This window comes from Indicator indicator, chromosome 20 (genome assembly GCF_027791375.1).
Source record: "Indicator indicator isolate 239-I01 chromosome 20, UM_Iind_1.1, whole genome shotgun sequence".
NCBI lineage: Eukaryota > Metazoa > Chordata > Aves > Piciformes > Indicatoridae > Indicator > Indicator indicator.
In genome coordinates, this window is record NC_072029.1 from 10,954,986 (window position 1) to 10,977,026 (window position 22,041).

A 22,041-nucleotide genomic window follows, 5' to 3' on the forward strand; every position below is an offset into this window, starting at 1 on the left:
CACACACACACTCAAAAAAAAGAGACAAGAACTATGTGTTCTCAGCTTGTCACAGTATTTTATTACCTCACAGGACAGAGATCAACTTGTTGGGCATAAAATAAAAACTTTAGAACAAACAGCTTGTTTTTTTTAAGAATAATTTTTATTTGGCATCAGCAGTCAAGCTTCTCACGTTGCTGAAATCTATTGCTGTCTTTGAAAAATCAGTCATCCTAAGCTGGTACAAGATCAGTTCAAAAGAGAGATTTTTCTTACTTTATGATTTCTTGAAAGCTTTTGAAGGTGTCACCTCAAAAGAAGGGTAATAAATACTTAAAATATGTTTCTACCCTCTTCCATGAAGCAGTAATAATGGATATAAATTCTGGCCTTCCACATACCACAACACAAAAGCTATGCTGAAAGAACATTAGGAGGTTGAGAAATCACATCCTGAGAAGTCAGGAAACACCAACCAGCACTATTTTGTCTTTTGTGCACTTATGCTTTGATGACACAGTCCTTAGTTACATGTGTCTACCTTTAAACAGAACAAAAGGTTCACAAGTGTGTGATTACTCTGTACATTCTTTCTCCTTAGGGCTAGGTGGTGATCTGCCATACAAACCTCTACTGTTTTGGCTGACCACTAGCAGTGGATTCTCATCTTCTGTGCAAATGAAGTTGTATATTTTAGACTTTTAATCTGCAAATATTTGTTATTGTTAGGTGAAATATAAAACTTAAGCATCTTGGATCCATTCCAGGATTTGGATTGGGATGCATTCTTGTGGGCAAGACTGCAAGTCCGTCTTAGTTCAGCAGATCGAAGTCTATCACCTACTTCACTTACGGCCCTCTGCCCAGTCTTAGTCTTCTTGTGCAGTCAGTTTCAAGATAAGATCAAAATTGTTACCTGAAAACCTCCATTTGGCCATCCCCTGACACTGGAGGTACCTGAATTCCAAAGAGCTGAGATTCCTCTATTTGAGCTACTTGCTGTAAGCTCCACTTACAGTCAGAGAAGAAACAAGATCTCACAAGGCACCATCGAGCCATCTGAGACTTCAGTAGATAAATTGCTGCCCAGACTTCTCTAACACATTGTCTTAACACCCATTTGCTCTGAATGTTATGCAAAGGTGTTTCCTAGTAACACACTGACTGCCCTTTCAATTGCTGGCAGCATTTGATTCAGAATGTATTTTAATATTTTTCTGAGCTGTATCCTTTTTTTAAGATCTGCTCTGTTCCTCGTATTTATTTTACTTTCTTGTCCTGCTTAGTTGATCTGGATCTTGGCTTCTTTATTATCATAACTGGCATTTCTGGTCTTCTTTTCCAAGAGCAGTGTTCCAGCATTTAAAGGTTTGACAGGTTAATGATGACAAAAAGGAATATACTTAAACCTCATTATATTTTTCAACTTCAAAGAGTTTTCCTCATATTTATTAATGTATCCTCACAATATTTAAGTCAGAATTATCACTGCTGTTTCAAAGCTAGGGGAACCGAGGTGCAGACATTAAAGCCTGTCTTCTATATTTAACAGGTACGAATAGCCAGCAGGAGGCCTAATCTGTGGGAAGCAAGAGAAGTCTGGTACTTAGAAGTTTTTCACAGCTTGTATTTGGTATTGTCCATGTTCCTCAAACTCTTTGAGTCAGTGCTCTGGTGCAGTGAATTTAAACACTTTAATCATCTTTAAAAAATCATAGCATTCTCAAGGGCTGCTGTAGTACTCCAAACATAACTATAAACCAGAATTTACCAAAACTTATCATTCTCTGCCCGGTCTAAACCAAACTTTACCACACAGTGACACCTTATTATGTGGGGGTGGATTTTCTCTAAACGTGATATAAAACTCCTCCACATACACCAAAGTGCAAGAGAGTAGCTGACTAACAAGCAATGCTCTAAAACCTCAGGGATTATGTGAAGGAGGGAAGTATTACAGCTGTCTGTCCAAGCTGCTCTTCTCATGAAGGCTTCAGCTCGAAGCACCACAGAGGACAGTGGTTCACTACTTTATTACCATGCATTGGCATTTCTGCTTGTGCTGATACATGGCAAAAGCATTACTGTGCAAACATCTCTATTGATTTAACTCTGAAAATATACTACGTTGCTAAACACGAAAAAATTAATGTGGGCTTTAATACTATCAAATATTTTTAGCCAGTTTACTACTCTAAACTACTAATACTGAAGTAGTGCACGTAGTGCACGTTAATACATCATGAAATTGTTAATCATGAAAGCAAACTCTTCAGTTTATTCTATGTGATAGTCCACTACCACTCTTAGAATTTACAGATGATGAAGAATGATCTCCACATATTTAATCTATAAATATCTGAAGGGTAGGTGTCAAGTGGAGGGAGCCAACCTTTTTTGGGTGGTGCACAGTAATAAGATAAGGAACAATGGATACAAACTTGAACACAGAAGGTTTTACCTCATCATGAGGAGAAACTTCTTGACAGTGAGGGTGACAGCACTGGAACAGGCTGCCCAGAGAGATTGTGGAGTCTCCTTCTCTGAAGCCTTTCAAAACCCACCTGGATGCATTCCTGTGCAAACTACCCTGGGTGATCCTGCTTTGGCAGAGGGGTGGGACTCAATATTTCTGGAGGTCCCTTCCAACCTCTAACATTCTGTGATTCTGTAATCTAAATCCTTACCAATGCAATCTTGAAAACAAGATCTCTTTGGTTACTGAAGGTTGTAAAAAGAGAAAGTAATATCTTTGTCAGGTGCCACAGCTTTTATTTCATTCTATTGTTTTGATTGCTCTCTTGTTACTAAATTCTGTTTACTTTCAGTCCCAAGTACAAGCTCACACGATCACTTTGGTTTTAAGGAAAAAACTCATTCACAAAAGCCTGTAAAATAGCATTGAGATCACTGACACTTTCCCATGAAATATTCAAGAAACACTACTTCAGAATATCAGGACGCTGAGGTGCTGCTCTACACAAAATATTATCTCCAACAAGTTCCAATTAATCACTTTTTTCCCAGTAGTGTTTTAAAACCTGATATTCCAGACTGACATTAACGACCACGGCTACAAAGCTTCTATAGTTTAGTGTAAATGAGGTTTGAGGAAAATTCATATACACTGTTAGAAATAACTGATCTTTCCTGAGAATATTGAAAACAAGCTACAATGGAAGATTATAATGTCATCAAATTTCTTCTCTTTTTCACCAGCAACAGATAAATCCATTGTAGTATTTTACTTTATTCTTAAATGAAAACTAATGGCTGGTAAAGGCACAAACACATTTGCACATCAGAATTAATATTTTGTGTCTCTCCAAGTGGCATGTAATGTATCAAGAACCATTGTATGCTAACTATGCCTCATCTGTGGTTCCAGAATACTGAATATAGCAATGGTTTCGCTTAAGCAACAGTTAAGGAGTTATAATTATTTAAGGCCACTTGGTGGATTACCCTTCAAATTAATTGTATTTTACTGGTTCTGTAACTGCAAAACACTTCAGCTTTAGTAGGCACAAAAAGGTGAATGATAAGTATGTTTATTTTTAAACTTCAGTTCCTGCTGTAATTTTAAATTACTTTTAAATGAAGTATTGAGCACAGTAACACTGGAATTGGAGGGCCAGGTTACAGAGGAAGAGAAGTGGATCTTGGCCTCTTCTCCCAAGTAACCAGTGATAGGATGAGAGGAAATGGGTTTAAGTTGTGCCAGGGGAGGTTTAGATTGGGCATTAGGAAAAACTTCTTCACTGAGAGAGTGGAGAGGCATTGGAACAGGCTGTCCAGGGAGGTGGTGGAGTCATCATTTCTGGAGGTGTTCAAGAAGCACGTAGATGTGCTGCTTCAGGATACAGCTTAGTGGTCATGGTAGCTGGGTTACTCTTGGACTTGATGATCTTAAAGGTCTTTTCCAACCTTAATGAATTTATGATTGTATTCTGCTTTGGTTCTGAAATGACTTTGACCCATCTTATCTTTTTATCATGTTTCTTTTGCCAATTTTCATGCCTTTGGATTTAACATCACAGCACTATCGTGATTCTAAGCACATGATAGCAGAAGACAGAATTAAATGCTTAGCCAAACCTCATTTCCCCCCTTTCCCTTGCTTCCATTTCCCAGAAGCTGTGCCAAAGGCACTTCACAATTTGTTTCAGCAGTAGCTGGGGGGTCCATGTTACCCCCTTGTTTTTTTTCCCCAGCAAAGAACTACAGTACAACAGAACAGCTGTGCTGGGTGTGGGCTTACAGGAGATGGGAGTGTCTTGGCAGAGCCCATTCAAGAGAAGAGGCTTTGAAGGTGGAGGCTGTACTGCATCAGAGGATGATACTGGGAAAGGAGGTGACCCCAATGCCCAATAGTTTTTGAAATTCTGCAGGCAGAAGTCCTTTTCTTTCCCACAAGGATTTACTTTTGTTGAACAGACTAATTTCTTTTCCCCTGAATGTTGTTTCCCTTCTCTTTTCTCAGCTGTGTATTCTACACTTCCGTCTTTTGCACATTCTCACCTCTCTCCTGCCCAACTTGCTTCTCCCTTCAGCCTTCCCTTAAGTCCTACACTTTCCTATTTCTGTCACACTTTCATTTTCCTTTTTCACAGCCATCCAGGCTGGAAAGTCTGTTAACCTAATACTGCCAAGTCCACCACTAAACCCTAACTACTGCATCTACGCATCTTTTAAATACCTCCCGGCATGGTGACTCCATCACCAGGCAGCCTGTTCCAACATGTGACAACCATTTTGGTGAAGAAATTTTTCTTAATACCCAATCTACACCTTCTCTGATGCAATCTGAGGCCATTTCCTCTCATCCTATTGCATGCTTTTTGGGAAGAAAAAAAAAAAAAAAGACTGACTCCCATCATGCTACAACCTCCTTTCAGGTAGTTGTAATGAGCAAAGTCTCCCCCCAGTCTCCTTATCCCCAGGCTACACAACCTCAGTTCCCTCAGCTGCTCTTTGCATGACTTTTTTCCAGACCCTTCACCAGCATTGTTGCCCTTCTCTGGACCTACTCCAGCACATCACTGTCCTTCTTGCAGCAAGAGGCCCAAAACGGAACTCAATATTCAAGGTGCAGCTTTACAAGTGCCAAGCACAAGGGACCAATCACTTCCCTACTCCTGCTGGCCACACCATTCTTGATCCAGGCCAGGACACTGATGTCCTTCTTGGTCACCCATGCACACTGCTGGCTTATGTTCATCTGGCTGCACCTGCCTTTGATGCCTGCAGGTCCCTCTCAGCCATTTCCCAGGACAATTCCTATGCTTTCCAGAGCCTTCTTTTGCTAACCTGCCTCCCTGACCCCGCAGTATGGCTGCGGACTATGTCAGGGCCAGCTAGGAGCCAATCTGCCCTCACACAAACGGCTGGTTGGGCATGGGAGACCTCACTGAAGCACAGCGGTCTGCGGGGAGTCAGTCACGTAACCCTGCGTGCCAGGGTCAGAGGGTCAGAGGCCCAAGGGCAGCAGCGACAGCAGCTCTTCCGCACCACCCCCAACAACCCCACAGCAGCAGCCCCGGCCGGACCGCGGCCTCGCGGCTGGCAGCTCTGCGCCTGCGCCGCGGGTGGTGCGGACCAGGCCGCCCCACGCACACGGCCTCCACGGGCGTGACGCGGCGCGGCGCGGCGCCGTGACGTAGCTGAGGCGTGACGCGAGCACGCAGAGGGGCGCGCTTGTAAGTTCCCTTCCCCCCGCGGCGTAGGGGCTGCGGCCCCGGACGGGCGCGGCTGATCTTGCTCTTTCCCTCCCTCCGGGCGGCGAAACGGGGCTGGGGAGGCTGCCTCGCTAGCAGCCGGGAAAGAGGGGCAGTAGGGCCGGCGGCTCTTGGCGGCAGCGCCGGGATGGAGGTGGGCTCCGACCCCGGCGAGCCCGAGGGGACCCTCACCGGGTCACCCCTGGGGCCCTTGATTCGTCCAGTCACGAGAAGACAGGTCTTGAGCCCTGCGGTTCAGCCGTGCTTTCCGCCGGCGGAGGGAGGGCTCGGTCCCTGCAGCAGGGCTGGCTGGCAGCACGCCCGCTGGCCGCCGAGTTGCATGCAGGGCCTGATCCCTTCCCACCGCCGGAGCCGGGCAGCGGCGGGGCGCGGCCTGCTGGGCGTCTGCAGCGCTGGGCCTGGGGGCCAGCTGGGGCGGAGGCGCGGACCACTGAGTCCGCACAGCCTCCCGAGGCCCTTGCTTCGCGTGGTGACAGCCCCCTGCAAACGCAGCAGAAGCGAAAGGGTGTGACGGGAACTATTCAGTGTTACATTAAGAATAAAGATCTGCAGAAAGGCTGCGTATTGCTGCAGGTCATGAAAGTTGCACAGTGCACTTCGCTTTTTCAGTACACGTGGCCATAAAACGTTGCGTGTGTGAGGGGTGGCAGCCCTCAGGTTTTGTGGAGACGCTGAAGCACTTGGCTGGTGTGAAATGCCCCTGCTAGCATGAGTCAGAGCTGCCTGTGGAGCTCTTGACTCTTGAGACCGGAGCATTGTTTCATAAACCTTGCTGCTGCTTCCATAAAAGTACAAATACTATTCACAGTCTTCTCAGGCTCCTTAGGTTTTGGAAGGAACCTGAGAGCTTTAGGGTTTTCGTTTGTTCTATCTGCAGAAATGAATGCAGTACACGGGTTTGATGTTTGTACTGAAGTGGTGCGGAGGCCTGCTGGCTTGTGAATCCATTAGAACTTTTTGCGTTGGTGAGGACGTATCTCAAGTTCTCAGGGATGTGATGTGACTGGTATTGGCAGAATTAGGAGGGAAGTGTTTGAAAGCAGTGCAAAAGAGTTTTGAGAAGGCTTCAGGAATGTCTGCAGTGTGGCAGATTACAAACAATGTCAGAAATAGGCTTCTTTAAATTTCTTTTGCCCAAAAGTCATGCTTTATGAAATTACCTAGGTCTGTGCCTGACTTAAAATAGCTGTATTACATCTTACCTTTTATTGGCTCTCATTCTGCATACTGCCTTGTGCTCAGTTCCTTTTTCTCCATGTTAACTGTACAGCAATTTACAACACATTCTTTTTCATGCATATGTTGAAGCCTCTGTCAGCAGTCTGGCCTTTAAATGCTGTGTAGTTTAGCTGGCTTAGAAGTCAGTGTCTTGAATTTACTTGTACTGAAGTTGTAATATATCATTAAGATGGTCTTTCATATTATTATTCCATAATAAAAAGGAAAAAAGAGAATAGCATAAGGTAAATGCACAGCCCCCTTGGATCACAGCAGTTTATGTGTGCAGATATTTATTTTTTTCACAGGGCCATTCTGCAACCGAAATACTGAGCTGCTGCTTTTTTTCTTTTATTGTAGGTAGTTATTTTTAGTACTGATTTAAATTAAATTTTTTGAAAAGTTATTTTTAGGCAAAGAAAAGCACCTACTTCAGGGACAAATGTGTAATTTTTTTCTGCTTCAGCAGCTAGAAGAATAGGATTTTTAATTTTTTTTGTTGTCAAAAATCAGGAGAAAGAAGGAAATGAGCTTATGGCTGTTGTGTGTAAAATAACTTTTGTGAAGATCTGTTGCACTGCTTTTAGAGTTTCATAAATACTGGGTAACTATAACTAGGATCAACAGAAAACAGACACTATGGTATGGTTCAAAAGTTTTTTAACTTTTGGGGAGGCTATTAAAGTAGTAGATTGTGGGCGAACTAACATTTTGTCATTAAAATGTTTTTCAAAGCATTCATAAAGGAAATGCTAGTTTCCTGGGGATCTTTTACATCTCGTTTGTGAGACTGTCAGGGCTAGCAATGACAGTGACAGCATATGATGAGGTATTTCAGACATGGAAATACAGGTACATGTAGTGATTGCCATACATGTTTTTTGATGTACAGGTTCAACCACTGTGCTGCGTTAGACACAGGGAGTGTGCTTCAGCTGTGGCATGGAACGTTTGGTGGATTGCTAGGTGCAGAGGTAATGTGTTACCTATGGAAGAGATTTAGTGTTTTGAATTTCTTCATGAAACTGGTGATGGTTTCTTGTATTTGTTTTCACCTAATAGGTAGATGTCAGATCAAAGTGAAATGGTCAAATGGTGAAAGTTCAACTTTGTTCTGAAGTCGGCTGTAAATATTACTGCAGTTACGATTATAGCAACTTGAAAAGTTTTAAAAGTACATGGTAAAATCAGGAATGTGTGACCTTTATCAGTTATTTTAACAATATTTATTCAGATGTGATTGCTATTTCTAATCTGAAGTACTGTCAATATATGGTAAGCCTCAGAGTTGATACCTTTGTACTGGGGATAAACATGTTTCTGTAGACTTCTTTTTTATTTACCACTTTCTAAAATGCATGCCTCTGATTTTATTGATTTTTCTGTCCTTTGCTACATAATATTCCCTGACATATGGGGACTTCTAAAAAAATGTATTTCATTTTCCTTGAAATAGGAATTAAGATGGACAGAAAATTTTAATGGCCATATCAGCAGCAGGATGTTTAAGGTGGGTATGTTGAAACAGTATGGCTAATATCCTTGCAGAATATTTTCATGTTTGATTCTGTGTCTGAACACCAAGAAATGGTAACCTAAGGTTCTTTGCTGTGGTAGGTGCTGTTGACTGTGGCAAGCTGCTATATGTTTAGCCCAGGTTACATGAATAGGTGCAGGCAGTCTTAGGGAACAGATGCATTTTAACTTTGCATTTTTAATGGAGATTTTTTCACTGTGTCCTTTCCCTAAGGTTTGCAAGCTTACTCTTTTGTAAAACAGGACTGAGAGATTACCACAGAGTGTTTTGGAATCTTGTTTTCAGTGTTCTGATTAAATGTGATGAGGGAAGAAGATTCAGTTGCCATCTGTGTACTTCGCTTCATACTTAGACAGTTTTTATCTGTATTTGAGGTGCTGTTGTTTGGGTTTTAAATTCCTTAACTTCATTGAGGGTGTACTCCAGTGGGAGTATGCTCCAGTGAAACCAATTGTTTTCGGAATTTCCATTAAAGATACTAGCAGCAGTAAAAGACGTTTTGATGTTCATCCTCATCTGCAATCAAGAGCTTGTCTTTATTTGCTTGGACTTCATAATTCATGTTATCATTTCAGTTCACCTACAGAGATCCAGAAAGTTTCCATTTTAAAAAAAAGTAATTAAAATTTAAAGCAAGAACATACATTTTTGCAAGACTAACATTGGCAAATAAGGGAACAGTGCTGCTTGGATGATAGCTGAGTACTTCCTCATGGAGCATATTTGCATGTTGTTGTTATATAAGTTGAATGCAATGCAGACTTCTTCACAATGTAATGATGTGAAAGATTACATGTGGTGTAGATCCTTAATGATTTATATTTTTAAGTTTGAAAATAAAGTTGTGAAAATGCTTTGATTTTTTAATTCCATGCTTTCTTTTGCTGGTATAAGAAAAAGCTTCTTATTTGCTCTGTATTGCTGTTGATCTTGTCACCTTTCAGGCAAACACACAGAGCAAGTGTGTAAAAACCATCCTATTCTTCATGTGATATTTGCTAGTTAAGTGTGTCTTTGACTTATAGACTTCAAGATGATTAAACCTAATAGAAGTAGTAGTCAAACTTCTTTTATTTTTTTTTTTTTATTAAGGACTGATTCCATGGGTATTTATAGCATAATTAAATGTTGTATGAAATGTTATTGTGGCTTGTGGAGCAATACATCTTCATCTGATAAGTCTTCCTAATTAATACAAAAAATGTAATCAAAACACCATAAACCTAACTGTGATAGAACTGTAGTGTGCATTAAACAAGGACAAGAAAGTGCATAAATTAAAGAGAGATTATCTTTGGTTTGTCACTTCAGTCTTTACCTCAGCTAAGCTGTGAACTACTCTTTCTGTCATAGAACCTTTTTTGTATCTTTTTGAAGGGCATGCAGTACTGAAAGCCTTGTTTGAAGGGAGGCTAGACATTGTCCTGGTGCCAGAACAGGCTTACTATGCAGCTGTCAGGATACTCTCGACTGTTGCACAAATGGAAATGTAAGAATATGATGTGTAGCCTGATGCATCTTTCAGAGTTGTTATGCATTGTTGGTCACTTCATTTCTGGTTAAGCTTTTTATTAAGCAGAATCATGAGGGCTTTTTTCTTTGTTAAGAGGTTTTTTTTCTGTACAAGCTAGGCATCTTCAATCTGTGGACTCCTGGTCAAGTATATAGGTCCTAGCAAGGCATACATTGTTTATGGAAAGTCACCAGCTTTATACTCCTTAGAAGACCAAGTTAACCCAACTTAAGCAGTGTCACTGTAACTTAGGCATTTACTCAAATGGTTTCACTTAGATAATGATGTAGGGAGTGAAATGATGCAGAGTAATGAACATGTTTTTTTTAAAGAGGGATTTTTACTTTTAGAGGCTGCTATAGAATATTAATTTCTGAAGTTTCATTTTGTGGTTTAGCCCTTTATTGTTTTTCCAAAAGTCTAAGCCCAGGGTTCTTGGTTTGGAAAAAGTATCATGGTTAATGCCAAGAAGGGGTCATGTGTGGAGATAAGCTTTAGACCTGGACTGTCCCAGCTCCACTGAAATGCCTTGGTCATAGCAAATCACTGAAGAGGCAGAGAGGTGGGAGTAGTCTTGTGACTTGCTTGGGTATTTTCCAGGAGCAGCAGGTGCAAAAAAGATAGAAAGGCAGCTTGGAAAGTTTGTTTGATAGGTATCGTGGCTGTGGGGGAAAGAAACCCTCCTGACAAGCTTACTAAGACCCATCAGTGAAATTCGTTTGAGCCATTAGGTAGCTTCAAAGTTCTAATTTTATGGAGAATTCTTGCTGTTTGCCTTTGGCTGGCAGAACAGTTAAAGCAACATTTCCATACAGCCTAATGCATGAAGCCCTGTGTTATGAGTAACTGAAGATTGAAATGTCTGTAGGAGCTGTTCAGTGGTTTTACTTGACCCAAAAGCAGAAAAACAAACCCTAAAGGTGTGGTGTCTTTTTGTGCTTTATTCATCTGTTGTAAGGGGCAATTGTAAGAGACTCTTTTCTTCTCTGAAGAGCTTTCTGTCAGGACATGATCCTTGAGGTCTCTTCCAACCTGGTATTCTATGAATGAAAAGCACTTTGAATTTATCAGTCTGTAAGTAAAATGTCCAAAATTAGTCATATGTATCCTTAGTGGGTTTTACCCCTTTTGTCATCAGCACATCTTGAGGCTTCACTGAAGAAGGGAAACAAATTTGTGTTGGATTTGGGAAGGAGGGACTGTTCTGTATTACAGGACTGAAACTGAGACCACCCAAATGTCTTCAGCTGGTTTTTATTTCCACAAATAGTTTATTCTTTACCAGAGTGTTAAAGAACAGAGAGTTGGGTCAATCACTCTGGCATGTTTTTCCCTACATGGTAATATTAAGCTAACTATGCAGTACTATTCAGGGTTGAGAGAAAAAAAGAAATCTTAGATTTTGGATTCTCTTGGGGTTTTTTTAAGCTTCCAGGGGAAAGTAACCATAAGCAGTTGTGATTCAGATGTTCAAATGCACCTTTTTCTAGGAAACTTTAGCCTAGTTATGGCTGGGTGTTAACCCCTTAAGGGTCAATATAGCATTTCCAGTACCTGAAAGGGGCCTACAAGAAAGCCAGGAAGGGAATTTTTACAAGGGCTTGTAGTGATAGGCTGAGGGACAATGGCTTTAAGCTTGAGGAAGGCAGATTTAGACTAAATATTAGGAAGAAATTATTTACACTGAGGGTGGTGAGATGCTGGCACAGGCTGCCATGGAAGGTTGTGGATGCCATATCCCTGGAGGTGTTCAAGGCCGGGTTGGATGGGACTTTGGGCAGCCTGGTATAGTGGAAGCTGGTGGTGGGGGGGGGTGGAACTAGGTGATCTTTGAGGTGCCTTCCAACCTAAACCATTCTATGATTCTATAAATCTGTCATATTCACAATATTTTAGTAAGTTAATTCAGGAATGTTACAGGTTTTCTGTAGACCTTGCAGGATAAGTAGGATGTAGAATGTTGTTGTCTTCCCCATGTAAATGTATTATGTTTTCTAGTGAAGGCTTAGTTTTATAAAGGGCAGATCTGCTGTATTTTGTCACAGACTTGTTCTGCTGGAGCATCCTTGAAGGTGAAAAGTCCACATATCAGCAGGTCAAGGCAGTTACCTTTGCTTATTGTAAACCAATGATTTTATTTTTTTCTAGGACAATACTCTGATGTGCATATAACAAAGACTTAGAGACTGTAGCGGGTGAGATACAAGGCAAAAATTATGCTGAACTACAAAAAAGCAAAGACCACCTGGCCTGAAATGGTAAGTCTTCACACATTCAAAGTAGGGGAGTTGTGTGTTGTGACTCTTGATTCTGAGAGCTCTGTTTAACTTCTGATACCTGTGTCTGTACTTGCAGTCAGAGTAGGCAAAGTGTGGTGGAGAACAGCATGGGAAATAAAAGGCTATGGGAAAAGTCAGTGCCATCCCAATGTGTGTGGTGCTGGATGCCTCCTCTACAGAGGAAGGTGCAGAGGGGAGGAGCGGAAAGTGATCTGAGGGGTGGAAATTTGCTTGTATAAAGAAGAATTGAGGAAAAAAAAGATTGTTTAGCCTTTGAAAAGTAGCAAATATGAAGTATAACACAAGTACACAGAATGCTGAGTGAGCGGGTTGAGAAAAGTAATTAAGGAGCTTTTGTTCTGTTGGTTCATGCTGTAAGAGTAAGAGGGCATTCTGTGAAATGAAAACGGCAAACTTAGAATGGATGTATTTTGTAGTTAAGACAGGGAGCTCTGCTCCCAAAGTCTAGCAATAATTCAGGAAAATTTGAATGGAAATTGGATAATTTAGGTGCAAGAATGTTTACACAGCCTTGGGTTACCTTTTTTCCTGCGGTCTACCTTTTTTGCTGAGAGAATATAATCCCTCATTTTTTTGGTAATTTTTTTTTTTTAGATCATGATTTTTAATAAAGCTCAGCTAAAAATATATATTGATGGTGGGAGTAAAGAAATTACAGTTTGTTCCTAGTTTGTTCATGAGCAAAATGGGCTCATTAATTTGTTTGCTGTCTGTCCCTGTGTTAGGTTAAATCTAGGTGAAATACCCATTGAATACTATGTCTAGTTCTTTTGGGAATATCCTCTGATTTTACTTGTAAATGGGAACATTGAGGAAGAAATTTTGGGGAGTAACATCAGGGCTCTTATCAACTTGGAAGGAAATTATGTAGGGTGGTTGATTTTATGATTTGCTGCCAGTAAGACAATTCAGCTTTAAGTTTTTTGTTGCCTGGGCTCATACTAGATGTTCCTGCACTAATTTAATCCAAGTCAGTGTGCAAGTCTTTTCTGTACCTAGAGTGATGGAATATTTAGGGAGGGTGAGATGAGCTAACATTGGCCATTGGTGTCATCCAGCCAGCTTCCAGCAAATACATGCAAAGTCATAAAATAGCAGTGGAGGGATATTAATTAAATGAGCATGCTTGTCACTCTGCCAGTCTTTCCTCTTGGCACAGTTAAAGTCTTAGAAACCATGTTTGCTTTCAGTCTCTATCAAACTGGAATAGACAACTCTGTGATAAAAGAATCAAAAGCAGTGTTCAGCAGGAAGAGGCTACAGAATCAGCTTTTGCCCATTCTCACTCAAATGGCCTTTTCACTCCAGTTAATGGAGGCTGCAGTTTTTACTTTTTGCTGTGTTTAGCAACAGATTGACTTAAATTTGTTGTATTTGGCTCTAGAGCAGCGAAGAGCAGATGTCAGGGAGGTGCTGTGACAGGAATAAAAAGATTCAGAAGCCTTGTGGGAATTGGGGAGTGAGGGGGAAATCTTCCATTTTTTTTCCCCTTGCTAGAATAGAAATTACAACGTTGAGAGTTGGCATTCAGCTCAAAACTTGCCGTGTGCAAGGGATGGTGCATTGACGCAGGCATTCTTTCCCACAGCTCAAATTGTGGCAACAGAGTTTATTTATAAAATAAAATATGCCTGTGAAATTATAATTGATACCTTAATTATGGAGAGAACTTGCCTGAAAGACGGTAGCTTGGTGACCTGTGGGATGTTTTCCTCACTTTCTGTTTTATACCAAAGGGTTTCCTCTGTATGAATCTCAAAAATGGAATTCCCCTGTCAAGGCAGAAAAACTTCAGTGAGATGTACTCTGTCAGGGACGATAAGCCTAAAGTAATGGTCAACTTTTAAATGTTATTTAGGGTTGGAACAAGTAAAAAGTAAGCTTTGCTATTTGGAGTTTGTCCCTGTTTGGAAAACAGACGTTTTAAAAAGCCACCACTACATGTTGCCAGCTTTTGCATAAGCAGGTGGGTGCCAGATGTATGTGGGATCCTGGAAAAGTTTGTTGCTTTGGTTTCTTCCTTTTTGCTTTTGTAATGAGCAGAATGCTTCGAGTCTTTGTGGGTTTTTAAAATTTTTAATTTATTTTTTTTAAGGCTAGAAATATTTTATCCTTGCTTTGATTAAGAGGCCATTTCTGAAAACACCTTGTGTAGTTTTAGTTGTTAGAATGATTGCTTATCTTTCTCATATCTCTTTTTTTTCCCCACCCATCTTCTACCTGCACTTCAAGAACATATATTGCCACAGTATAGTTTATAAAAACGTAAGTGTGATGTAATTGGCAGTACATTTGATTGCAGGTTGCTGTATTTGAAAGTTGTGCCTATTCTCTGTTGTCTTTTGTGTATGATAATATATAATACTTTGTGGGGCCTGAGGAATTGTTTTTTCCTATGATTCTGGGGCCCCCAACATGAGAGATGTGGACCTGCTGGAGTGGGTCAAGAAGAGGGCCACCAAGATGAACAGAGGACTGGAGCACCTCTCCTATGAAACCAGGCTGAAAGAATTGGGGCTCTTCAACCTGGAGAAGAGAAGGCTCTGGGAAGACCTTATAGATCTTCAGATCAATATCTGAAGGGGCAGCTGGGGAAGGACTGTTTAGAAGGAGCTTGTAGTGATAGGATGAAGGGCAGTGGTTTGAAACTGGAGCAGGGCAGATTTAGATTGGACTTAAGGAAGAAGGTCCTCACAGTGAGGGTGGTGAAACACTGGAACAGATTGCCCAAGGATGTAGTTGGGGCCTTGTCCCTGGAGATACTCAAGATGAGACTGGCTGTGGCCCTGGGCAGCCTGCTCTAGTTGGAGGTGTCCCTGCTGACTGCAGGGGAGTTGGACAAGATCGCCCTTGAGGGTCCCTTTCAACCCAATGCAATCTGTGAACCTGTGAATGAGAAAGTGCTACTTACATGGTAATCTGGAGGGGAGGATAATAATAGATCTGCTTTTCCTTGAGATGATGCTTCTTAATCTTGTACAGAAGAAAATAGAACTTTCCCTTTGTCTCCAGAATGAGGGCACGGTGCTTGTCTCCTTTCAGCCTCCATCTCAGTAAAATAATAGAAAATATAATTGTTCCATATTTCAGTTTTGACTCCTGAAGAATGTGAGTTACAGTGACTTGTTCAGGCCATTCCAGCAAGCAGGCAGCTGAGCAGACTTCAGTACTGCAGAGCTGGTTGTGCATGCATATGAGTGATGCCTTGGACAGAAAGGCAAGGAAAAGGAAACAACAGAATCTAACAAAACAGATGAGAAAAGGGAGACTTTGGTAGCAAGGGAGGGTGAAGGGGAACACCTGAGTGACAGAGTGGAGAATGTGAAGCTAAAGTGCTGGTGTGGAGATGCACTGCAAATGCAGAGTGTGATGACACTGTTCTGATGTGTAAGTTTAAGAACAATGGAAGAAGCTTGTTGTTTAAATAAATGTGATAATTTACTGATTTTTTTATCATGAAAGTATCTGTCTCATTTTTGCTTAGATCAGATATACATGAATATTTTAGGGGAGCTTCTTATTCTTGTTTGCTATAATGAGAAGATATTAATTTTATTAACAAATTAATAAAAACATTGGCATGTGCTTTATTGCTTATCTCTTCTCTGATCAGGGGTTTGTGCTAAAATTTTCTGTTAACTGTTGGTAGATCCAAAGGAATATAGTTTTCCTTAGTGGGGAGCTTAAAAGATGTCTCTTGCTTCATTAAAATGGTTGCCAGGTCTGTGTGAAGAGCATGCATTTGTGAGCACTGTTCACTTCCCAAAGTGGCACTTGAAGGCATTGTAACTAGGTTGAACTACAGTCAGATTACTCAAATTCCCTCATGTCCCTTGAGAATCAAAATTACTTCACCAACAAGTACACAGGATAGCTTGAGCCCATTCTGTTGAGCTGTGGGGTTTATTTCAGAATTTGGGAGATTCATTTTTATGGAAGAGATAACTGAAAGAGTTAGCATTCTTGCTGGGATAATATGCTATTTATTTTGGAAGGAAGTTTCCCAGGACTAAATAAGAACAAGATGTTTGACCACCTTCTAGGGAGGAGACCGTTTGGTCAGTGTTAAATGAAAAGAAAAAATTCAGAAGAGACAAGTGACCATTCTAACGTGGTGTTTGAAATGTTTTCATGTTTCTTCTGGGCTTTAATTATGCTGCAAGAAAAAAGACCAGAGGTTTTGTTCTTTTCTTGGAAGTACAGCTTTATCACATCGTTGGGAATTTATAGCCTAGTAATATATAGTGTTTTTTCCATTCCTGCATTTTGCAATTGGTTTGTACAGCCTCATAGTTTGGCAGCTGAGAGCTCTCTTTTTTTTTTTCCTGATTTTTTTTTTTTTTTTGGCATGAAAGGGTTACTGTTCACATTTCCTGTGTAATTCCTTCTGATCTTGCTGGGCTGTAATTACTTTCTTGATGTTAAACATTCCCAGGCTCCTATAACCTTCTAGCCTGCTTGCACTGGCCAAGTTTGTCCCAGGTGATCATGTGGGCGAACCTCCTGTTTCTAAGGATAAAAATCTCTCCTTCCTGTGTAAGATAGGCTACATACTCAATCCTTTGCTGTGCAATCCCAAAAGAAATCTTTTAAAAAATAATAATAAGGTAACACATCACTCTTTCGGTCAGATTTAGCAGCCAAATAGATGACAAATCAAATGTGTGGGTTTAGAATTTGCTGAATCTTGGTTGAATGACTGTGAGTTCATGTTAAAGATTATCTTTCCTTAATACATTTGGAAAAATGGGTTATGATACAAAAAAAAAAAAAGACAGATTTTTGACTGTAGCTTCTTACTTTTGACTATATGATTAGCAAATCATTTTAAGCTTGCTTCAATGTAGAACTACTTAGTTGAGCCGTCAGGATTTTTGCTTTTGAATTATTTTCAGTAGCTGCATATCTTACAAAGAAACAAGAGGCTGTTGCTCAATTCTGTCTTCCCCATGTAGTTCACTTATCCTGTATTTCTTCTGATTTTCAGTTTGTGGTATATAAGCAGTAAACACAAAGTATTGTTTTGTTTTTAAATAGAAGTGGCTGCATACTGCTGAAAAATGCTGGCTTCAGAGGTATGGGAGCTGAAGTGTTGTGTTCTGCAAAGGCAGTGAAAGGTCCTACATGCAACCACTCAGCTGCTCTTTACTTTTAATCTGGAGGAGCCACCTGTAAGAATGCAAGTGAAGTTTGCTTTCCATGACCTTTATGCTGTTTTCTCACAGTGCCGGGACAGATGTAAGGTGATGATGGCAGGGGCTTTTTTAGGGTGTGAAGAGTTGTAATGTGCTGATAAATTGACATTGTTGTATGGCTTTTTTTTCTTACTGACAATACCAAAGAAAGTAGCTGGAAGTTCTGTGTACCACTGGTTCAAGAAGTAGCCCAGATTTTGATCCTTCATTCAAGAGTGATCTTGTTAACTTATTATCCTGTTAGAGATAATATTTTTTTTATAATCCTAGTCTTAGTACTTCATGAATTTAATTGACTACGTTGTGAAATTCTCAGGTTGCAAGTAATTCTCTTTTGTTTAACTGTGATATTTGTGCTTGCAACTCAGATACTCAGAAGTCTTCCCAGTAATTGACTGGCTGAAGTCTCGTGAATATGTGACTGTCTTTGAGCTCAGTGGGATTATACGTGGAAAAAAATGTTATGTAGGTAATAAATTGAGTTTGAGCCCTTCTCTTAGTTTAATTCTCATGCATACCAGTGCTTGTGCTTTACTATATGAATAGAAGTTAGAGCAGTTAGTGTGCATGATAGGGAGAATATATTTTATGAAAATACCTCTCTAATTTTTATCAGGAAGTCTTGAATCTGATGGTTTAGTTATAATTGGAAGGCAGTCAGTATGCTTCCCAGTTCTTAATTGCATACTCTGTTATATAACTGGGAACATGGCTGCTGTCAGATATGCCTATTTTTATAGTAGAACTCAGAGGTTCTTACTAGGATATTTTTCAACAGACAAAAATCTGGTACTGGCATAAAATATTTATATAGTAGTCATGGAAAAAGCCATGAAGCACCAGGTGAGTATAACTGAAGAAGACATTGCTGATACATTGCAATGGGACTGTTCCTTTGTCATTTTATCATGGCCTGCATGTGATCTCCAGGTACTTGAGATTTTGAAGGACACTTCTTAGGAAGAGGGCTTATCTAAATACATCCACCTGGGTCTGCATTAAACTCACTGCAAGCATTCCAGGTTTTCCATGCAATCAAGTGTGCAGAATGGTAGTGATTTGCTTTCTTTGAAAGAGCTTTGTTTTGATTTTAGATGATGAGAACACTTTTTTTGAGTTAGAAAGTGAGTATAACTGTATTGAAGCCTGCCTTGTGTCTAATTAGACATAGAAATCATCTTTCCTTTTTTGTTTCCTGTTTAATTTTGTTCCTGCTCAGATGAAGAGAGTGAGGAATTGTATGTTAGATTGTAATTAAAAGTAGTCTGGTTTGAATTTATTTTATAAAGTGCTTAAGAGTGTAACTGACCTGACTCTTCGTTGTACCTTTCACCTTTGCAGTGGAAAATACCCTAAGTGGTAATGAATTTTCTTCTGTGAAAAATCTGTGGTTTCAGAGCACTCTGCAAATTACCTCCTGTTTTTGTGCAGAAGGCATGTTACAGGATATAAGCTGGTGCTGGTGATCTTCTGTGTGCATGTTCATCTTCTAGTCGTTCAACTTAAAACCATTTTGGATTTAGATGTCTGATTTTATGGTCCTGCTCTGGCAGGGGGGTCAGACTCAAAGATCTCCAGAGGTCCCTTCCAACCCCTAACATCCTGTGATCCTGTAATGCACTGGAGGCAAGGTGATGTGTGTAGCTGTGATGCAGGGAAGAACAGGACCTACTCTAAAGTATATTTACTGTAGAGAAAGAAGCTGTTTGGTTTTAACAAGCTACTATAAAATTAGGGAGTAATTAGAATTAGGTGAGCTTTTAAGCTTTCAGACAATATAGTCAACTGTATTTTTATGTTCACAGTTCTACAAGTTCTCTCTTCTTTGAGGAGGCATGTAAATTACTGTTATGACAAAATGCATAAATATGTCTAGGGTTTGATAGTAATTAATTCATTTCACTTACCTAAAGAAATATTAAGTGCCTCAGTTTGAAACTGGCTATAAAAAGTAAACAAATCTAACACACATCAGGTGTAATAGCAGGTTTTGTGGAACTTCAGACACTGTTTTTAAATGCAGTGGTTTCTCACTTTCAGTGTTCCCAAACTGAACTTTAGTCACACAGTGCCTCTCAACTAGATTTTTTTAAGGGCATTGTTTTATGTTGCTGGCTTTGAGTGCTTTGAGCTATATATAACAAAGAATTAAATACTGCTAAGAAGTTGATTAACACTGTTACAGAATTATGCTATTTACTAATGGTGTGCAAAAAGAATGGTTGCCTCTGAGATGGCTTGTAGCCCCTGATGGGAGAATGTCAGAACAGATGCTCTTTGTGCTGCTGTTTTTTGGGATCTTTTTTCTAGATTCTGGATTTGATGGGCTGCTTGCATGAATTCCATAGCACTGACTTCCAAGTACATTTGTGTTGAATAGCAGCTTTTTTGTGGGCTGGGTTTCACCTTTAATTCTTTGTATTTGCACACATACTACATACATATTTGTATGTATGTATAGTAACACTGATATTTTTACAGGAATTGGCTGTGGTCTTCATTCTGAGATAGGCATTAAGCATGTGTAAGATCCTTAAATTATGGCAGTCCTTTCTACACCAGCTATGCATGTACTGCACTGTAATTCCATCTGCTTCCTGGGTGTTCAGTAACGCTTACTGACTTGATAGACATCATTTTACTATTATTTATTCTGGAATTTATTTACATATTTACATTCCTATGGTTCTGTAGTGATGCTTTGGGGAGAAAGAGAGGTGAAACAGAGCATAGATACCAAAGAGTCAGAAGGGTGAAGATACTGTGGTAGCACAGGAAGAGGTTTTAAAAATCAGTAATATTAAAGTTAATTTGAATCATCATTTATTTTGAAAGATTTCTTGTTTAACAACACATAGTTGGAAAACAAAATTAGTAAGTTTCTGAGGATGTGCCAAAAGTAATGTGTTCTTGTGGATGTACATTATAGAGTCATAGAAAAGATGATTTTGGAAAAGACCACTGAAGGTCATCTGCTCAAATGCCCAGCTCAGATCAAGGCTGCTTTCATAGTTCAGCGAGGTTGTCCAAGGTTTTGTTTAGTGAGGTCTTGATTATCTCAGACATGGATGGATACTACACAGCCTCTGGACACCACTTTCCAGTGTTTGACCACTTTCACTGTGATTTGTTTGTTGTTTTTTTTTCCCCTAATATCTGTATTTCCTACATCACAACTTGTCTGTAGGCTTCTGTCCTTCTCTTGTGCAGCCCAAAGGAGAGTCAGCCCTCATCTTCAACAAACTCTCCTATTTTAAGTAGGTGAAGTCAGCAGTAAGATTCCCACCTTAGCTACAACTGAATTTATGTATGCCTGTGGGGAACCCAGACGTGTACAGCCCTGTAGGTGCAGCATAGTACAGGAGTATTTAGTTCCCTCAGATTGCTCTTGTATGCCTACAGAAGCCTTTCTTGGCCTCTCACATGCCTTGCTAGTTGAAATTCCAAATGATCTTTGATTTATTAATTCTATGTATGTGCCCCAACGTGGTGTTTCTTTATTCTTCCAGTTAGCTGATGCTGCTTCTACTGTGTATGTGCTGCTTTTGTCATGGAGCTCAGTTAGGAGTACTCTGTTATCTGTGCTGGCATCTTCCACACCTGCTTCATGTCAAAATGCTGGATTATTCTTGCACTTTGAAGAGGTTGACCTTGAATATCAAACAGTTCTCCAGGGCTCCCTTATGTTTCAGGATGGTCTCTTCAAAGAGGTCACACCAACTAGCTTTCTGAAGAAACAGAAGCTTATTCTGAAGTCCAGGACTGTGATTTTGCCATTAGTCTTGTTGCTTTTCTCAGGATCTGAAGAGGCACCCTCTCGTACAGCTAAGGCTGCCATTTAATTTCACGTTCCTGACTAGTTCTTTCTTTAGCTTTCCCCATGTTCACTTTGAAAGATTGTGTTAAATCATCACTTTATTTTTCCTCTCAAAAGGCCTTGCTATAAAATACTGGCAATGTATAGAAGAGTAGAATGTTGAAAAGTGAGGCAATGTAACTATGTTTTCCTGCTCTTGATAGAAAAATGGGTTTTTTTACAACCCAAATGTTAGGATGATTAAAAACTGTCTCTTGTTTTAAAATAAAAATGTTTGGCATAAAAATCTTTAAAATGTTCTTAAAATGTTAATAGAAACGAATTTCCTAGTTTGTTGATAATGTGTGTGAGGAAGAAAAAAGGAACAGATCAGTTTGTCAGACAGTGTAGTCACTACTTGAGGCAAAAATCTCTCTTTTCTTACACTGCCCACTCAGAATTCCTTGGTTTGAGCGCTGCTTGTAAGGAGAAAACCCAGGTATCCTGGATGAAACTGCCATCTCTCGTTTGGAGGCTGAAATGGGCTTGATTTCTGTAACTTAAAATTGGATAATGCTCGGCTGACAAGAGCAACTGTGCATTAAAGGCTTGGCAGTGAAAATGGTAATTTCAGATTAGATGGGATTCTCTAAAACTTTTAAGTCAGCTGGTAAACTGTTGTCCTGGGTTTCATCTGCGTAACCTCTTTTGCTTTCTGAATTATACCTATTGTGAAAAAACAATTGGTTGTTTATGTAAAAT